Genomic DNA, 6,633 nt, shown 5'->3' with positions numbered 1-6,633 from the left:
AGTAAGCATCCACGAATTTCATCAGTAATAACCATCATTTATTTGATATTTAAAAATTGTATTTAAGTTTAGCATTAAGTTTTTAGTATCTATTCATATAATCATATTCATATAATAATCATATGAGATTAATAACTTAAGTAACTTTATTATACTTATACAATTACTTACGTCATATTGTCATAAAATCTAAATTATCATCCAATGGCATTAACTTGTTAAAAAGTTAATTTTTTTAAACTTTTTATTTTTTTAACTTAACTAGTTAATTATTTTTGTTTTCAACTTTAACTTATTCAGTTAAATTTTTATCGTTTTAACTTAACTTTTTAAAGTTAATTATCACTATGGGGCAGTTAAGTTAATTTTAATTTTTTTTATATATCACGTGGAACCAACAGAAAACTTATTCTTTCGATTTTGGTAATTTATTTTTCTGAACTTATAATATCATCAATTCATAATAATCAGATTATATTTTAATCTTCACTAGTAAATAGTGTTAATAAATAATATTAGAATACTGATAAGCGTTCTGGTAAATATTTGTATAAATTAAAATACTACTACTTTTTTTTTACTGAGTTAAGTTAATTTTATTTTCTATCTTAACTTTTAATTTATCTAGTTAATTTTTTTTTCTAGTAACTTTTAACTTAATAAATTTTTTTTATTATTTTCTAACTCGAAATAATTAGCAAATGTTTTTGGTTTTTATGTATTTTGTCAAAATTTGTAATTCAAACGCTCATAAAAAATATTTACGATAAACTTTTTTTTAAATTTACACTATCAAAAACTTAGTGGAATCTGATAGGTACGTCTAACCTATAATATTGTTCTTAACTTGTTGAAATTATAAGGTTTCCGAAAAAAAATTCCCAAAATGATGCTTATTAGCTAAACTTCAATTTATGCCCTAATCAAAATCATTATATAATAATATTATTTTTTTTAGTTATAATACACAGATGACGAATCTATTATTTGCATCCAAACATAATATTCATTTATATTATGTCTACAATAATTATAAAAATTGACTATATATAAGTATATAAGTATATAATATTATTATATAATATAATATTATATAATATATAACTATATAAGTATATAATATTATTATATAATATATAACTATATAAGTATATAAAGATCAAATCATAGTATTTATACTGTCTGTATACTATAATAATATAATATTGCTAAGCTACAGATATATTTTTTAAATCGTCAAAATATTATTACTACGAGTTTAACACGTGGATTAAAGAAATTAAGAAAACAAATTTTAAACGCAGAAACACTCGATTAATATACTTTTAACACTTATTAATAAATACATTAAATTTATGAAACTACATACGAAAAACATGTTGAGCAGTCCAGTAGATAATAATGCAAGTGGTTCGTGCAGGGATAAGCATAATATCAACAAACAATGTTCGTCTCATCAAGAGTCCGAATGTTCGGTGCGTAACATTCGCGAACCAATACAGGCAAACAGTTTCGTCGAAGAACCAGAAGAAGACTTCTTTGAAAACGACAACTTCACTGAGAGCAAGTCCTGCGACCGAGAGGACACAGGATGCAATATCGCCAGAAACGGGACCTGCGAGGGTAGGATGATGTGCGAGGAAAGTAGGCTCCCAAAAGAAACGACGATGTCTGACGTGAATAGAGTCAACGATTCTAATAATAGCCGTTGCCATCGGCCGAGATTTAATGACGAGCAGCAGAGAGATGTGAGGTCGTCGCGACGGAACAGCGAATCGAGGACAGACCGAAAATCGTTGCAAGTTCCTACCTCCATTTTTCGTTCCACTAAAGATCCGGCCACCAACCAAAGTTCTGCACTGCCGCTGACGTTAAACAATCGGACCCTAACAAACCGGACCGTGAAAAACCGATCGAACGTGACACCGGAATTCGAAAAAGAATTGTACAGGGTGGAACAGCGCCGGGCACAATTGATGCGGTGTATCGAGCGCAAACAGCAAGAACTGATGATGGAAAACCGGAAAGTGCGAACATCATTACAAAACGATTGCGAACAGCAGAGTTCAGGCTGCGAAAGACAATCACTACACGATTCCAGAAAACGCCGACCGTCGCAGCGTGACACCAGAGAACACCGGCCGTCGCATCACGACATAAGAGAAAACCGACTGCAGTCACAGGACGACACTAGCAAACGTCGACAGCCACAGCATGACACTAGAAGACGTCGTACATCTCAGCGCGACACTAGTGAACGTCGACAGTCACATCACGACGCTAGCAAACGTCAACAGCCGCATCACGACACTAGGAAACGTCGACAGTCACAGCATGATACTAGAGAACGACGACCGTCCCAGGGCAATACCAGCGGACGATTACCGTCACAACACGATACCAGAGAACACCGAATATCGCAGTACGACCTTAGAGAACGCCAACCACTCGACACCAAAGAACGTTTAAGTTCGAAGGGTGAAAGCAAAAATCACGACCAGCCACGGGGCACCTTTGTCGTCGAATGTTTCTGCAATTTCAGCGCGACGGACAACGGCTGTAACAACGAACCGGTCACAAAACAGGTTCAGCTCGATGAGACTTATCGGCCGTCAGCGCGAGGTTTCAGTGATAGAAAAAGTGGCTGTCCGAACCGGGTGTCGTCTCGACACAACAACATTAATGCCGATAACAAGACCGAAGTAAAAGTGGAGACTGCGAGAAAAGACGCCGCTTCGACCGGATGCCACAGTCGCTCCGGCCGCTGCAGCACGCCACGGAATAACGCCTGCAGTGTAACGTTACCGGACTCGACTGAGCAGCGCCTTAGCAATCAAGGCACTTCCCGAAAACGAGGCTGCCCGTGCCCAAGAGTGGAGGATTTGATGTCCAGTACCGATGACAGTCCTGCAACGGCGGTTGATGGCAATCAAAAGCTCAATAATCGAGGATGGAACGAGACACAATAACGCATGACGCAACCCTTACTCTTTAGTATTTTAAATATAAAACAAATTTATTTTTAAAACGATTTATTTTTCGATTTTTACAAACATTTAAAAAGTTACAAGTAAAAATATTACCATACCACATCAGCAGTAAAGTTCGCCTTAGAATTTGCCATGAATTCGTTCATAACATTGCAGGTTACAAAATAATAATACCTACCTAATTATTATTTTATTTTACAAACAACAAATGGAAAAAAGGAAAACTATAAAGACTATAACGGTGGTTCACTATGTAGTATACACTAAGATAGTTGATATAGTTGCTACCTATATACTTGTCTTATACACCACTTCAGCCAATAACTGTTACTGGGTCAACTTGCATATTTATTTTTAACTAGTTAAACACTTATATACTATATAGTCGCAGTGGCGTGGCGAACATCTTTCAAACCCTAAGCAAATTATTTATAGAATGACCCCCCCCCCCCCATTAAGGTATAATTTTCTGTATACAAATTTTGAATTTTTGTTATAAGTTATCAATAATTTCGTATAAATAATACTATAATAATTAATTATACATTAAATAGTAATAATATAATTAAAAATATTTATCAACCCGGATGACTTTTGAAGTAGTCTTTTAAGCAGTAAACATAAAATTTGCTGATATGTAAAACTATTATTAGAAAATAGATTTTATAATGCATTAATTATTAATAAAATTCAATACATAAAAAATATACTAGGTAGGTATATAGTAATATCATTATTTATTTACAGTATCACATAAACATTATACATAAATATATAATACATAATTATTAATATTATGTCAATGGGAATAACACATGATACACAGCGGCCACGTTACAGCTTATCGCTTTTTATCGCTAAATGCCAATAGTCGTCAAAAATTGATAGATACTGCTGCAATGAAAATGACTATAATGAGTCGGCGAATGCCGCTACCACCACGGCACCATACTACCATATTAGGTACTCCATAGCTAGCTCCCACTGCAGTGTGTACGGACCTGAATGCAGGTAAAGTTTCAGGGATCCAACGGGTACCCACCCTCCCAGAACAATTTCTAGGGCTAAGCAATTGCATTAGGTAAACGTCGTTCACCACGCCACTGTATAGTCGTATTGATCAAATATTAAAACTATATAGGTAACTTTATAAGATATAACATTTTTTTAATGATTGATTTTCTGAGATCTAAAATTATTAACAATAGAACATCACCTAATCGTTGGTGGAACTTATTATTACAATTTCATATAAAACAGGAAGAATAAAAAATTAATTATCCCTACCTAAGCTAACAGCTAACCTATCTATTTTAAGCTCTTACATCTATTTAATTTAAATTAATTTAAAAAAAATCTATTTAACTTATTTCCATGGCTAAATAACTTTAAATAACTAGTTACCTAAGATCAGTAAAATTAATAAAAAACAATAATTTTACGGAGAAAGTTTGTTTCATAATATTTAACATTAATTGACGATTGGCTATCATTTATTTTTAATTTATAGATAGATTTAATTTTTAGTTTTATCGATTTTACCGAGATTAGATTAAGATTAAAAACGAAATTTAACCATGATAATAATTCCATAAATTCATTTTTACAATTACAAATGAAAGATTTAACGCCCTACATTATTTGGACGATAAAGAGATACATAGCGTTATCTATCGTGGTCGCGATCGTTTAAACTTTTAAAGTCAAACTTTTGTATAACAGAAACTTAAGATCTGAGTTTAAAATGTTTAAATAATCGTCCTAATTTCTTTTAAGTGAATTCAATATTACTATATAGTAGGGCTGAAGCCTCCCTTTCCAAATCTTAAATGATATTTGCGCCTATATCATATTAAGCCTTACGGCGAATGTCCATTATAATAATATTAAGCACTTTGCTCGCGACCATTTCTTAGTTTTGCCGATAGATAGCGTACCCTATTCGATATTTATTTAGTTTTTAAATTTCCACCAAAAGGCGTTTACTACCCAATAAATTTGAGGAGTGGAAGAAAAAATTGTCACGATCGTGACTGGCCATGACAGATATAAAACAATGACCTCTAAAAAAAATTGTATGGAATATTTTTTTTAGTTTTGATAAGTTTAATTTTTAATATTTAAAATTGAAATTGCTTTTCAAAAAGTTATTTTAGCATTTGAATAAATAAATAAATAGGTAGTTACTTATTCAAGATTAACTGAGTGTTGAGTGTATCTTTCTACTCATCTGCCAAAATTATTGTCCTATCGAAGTTTAGAGTAGTAAGTATTTTATAAAAGTGGTGAAATAAAATATATTCGTACAGTTTGCAACAAAAAAGTTTATTGTATACGCCCTACTTATTAGGTGTAACACGATTTCCAAGCACAGCCCCACTCTTGTGCCTACACTGTGCACAACCGATGATCTAGGCGTGTATAATATTATTATTACATGAACGTCGTGAGTAAATAATTTTGAAAAAATTCAAAACTTTTGGATGATATACAATACGCAAGCTGTGAAGAGTTCTATTAAATATAATGCAATTTCCTTTTTTTTTTTATTTTATTAAAAGAAAATATATACAATCTGTATAAACAATACAATAAGTAATATGGTTGATTAATATACAAAACTGGACGGCTTGATGGAAGGGAGTGTCCAAACGACACTACTTCAATCTAGACTTTTATTGATATTTTTTTATTTTTATTTATTTAAATTCCTTTAAGTGCGATTTACCTATGTTATAAACATTAAACTTTCGTATGGGACGTAAAGTGCTGTACAGGACGATGCTATGCCGATATGAACGAATGCAGTAAGTATGTACATTCAATTTTATGTCAGTCTATTCACGTTAATATTATGTCGCCATCACGTTAAAAACAATGGACTGGTCGTAATCGGTTATTGTTTCGTTTGGACCATCATCCGTTATTATTATATATACTGTTGTACCACAACGGATTATCATCGCATCCATTAATTATCCGTCCAATAATGATTGTTATAGTAATTTATCAGTTTGTTACTGTATTTTAGTCATAGTTTAGGATATATTATATAATGTCTAATCGGCTAAACATCATAATATACATAACCACAACTATAATATAGTATTATTTTTATTCTGTTGTGTTCCGTGTTAATTAAAATATTTGATTATGACATTATTTTTTAATTGGGTTATCATCGTCGTCCGTCGGACTTTGAAATGCCGATCTATAGGGGTTTTGATGTTTTTATAGTCTTTTCGATAAGAACTTCTTGTAGTACGGTTTAATTAAAAAATAAAGTTTCGTCATGATGGGAGAATCCGATTATTATAGCTGTTTCGTCTCGAGGCCAATCCCTATTATTCATATGTATTATATATAATCGTTATTTTATAAAAATCTTCCTTCTTATGTATTAAGGAAGTAAGTTGCTTTAGCGTCGCAGAATGGATTTCCAAGAAACAACATGCATTTAATGGTAATTGTAATTGAATATTTAATTAGACTTAAAATAACTGTAATTATGTTAAAGAACAGTTGTGCTAAAGTGTATTTACAGACCAATTTAACAGCTGAAGAATAGCTGGAATGGACTTTTAAGTACCTACTATATTTAGCTTAAACTAGTTATTATAGTTAAACAAAGTTACGTAGTTAT

The sequence above is a fragment of the Diuraphis noxia genome, unplaced genomic scaffold (genome assembly GCF_037042655.1).
Source record: "Diuraphis noxia isolate RWA-SAM2 unplaced genomic scaffold, SU_Dnox_SAM2 contig0002, whole genome shotgun sequence".
In the NCBI taxonomy this organism is placed as follows: Eukaryota; Metazoa; Arthropoda; class Insecta; order Hemiptera; family Aphididae; genus Diuraphis; species Diuraphis noxia.
This window is presented reverse-complemented; position numbering follows the sequence as displayed.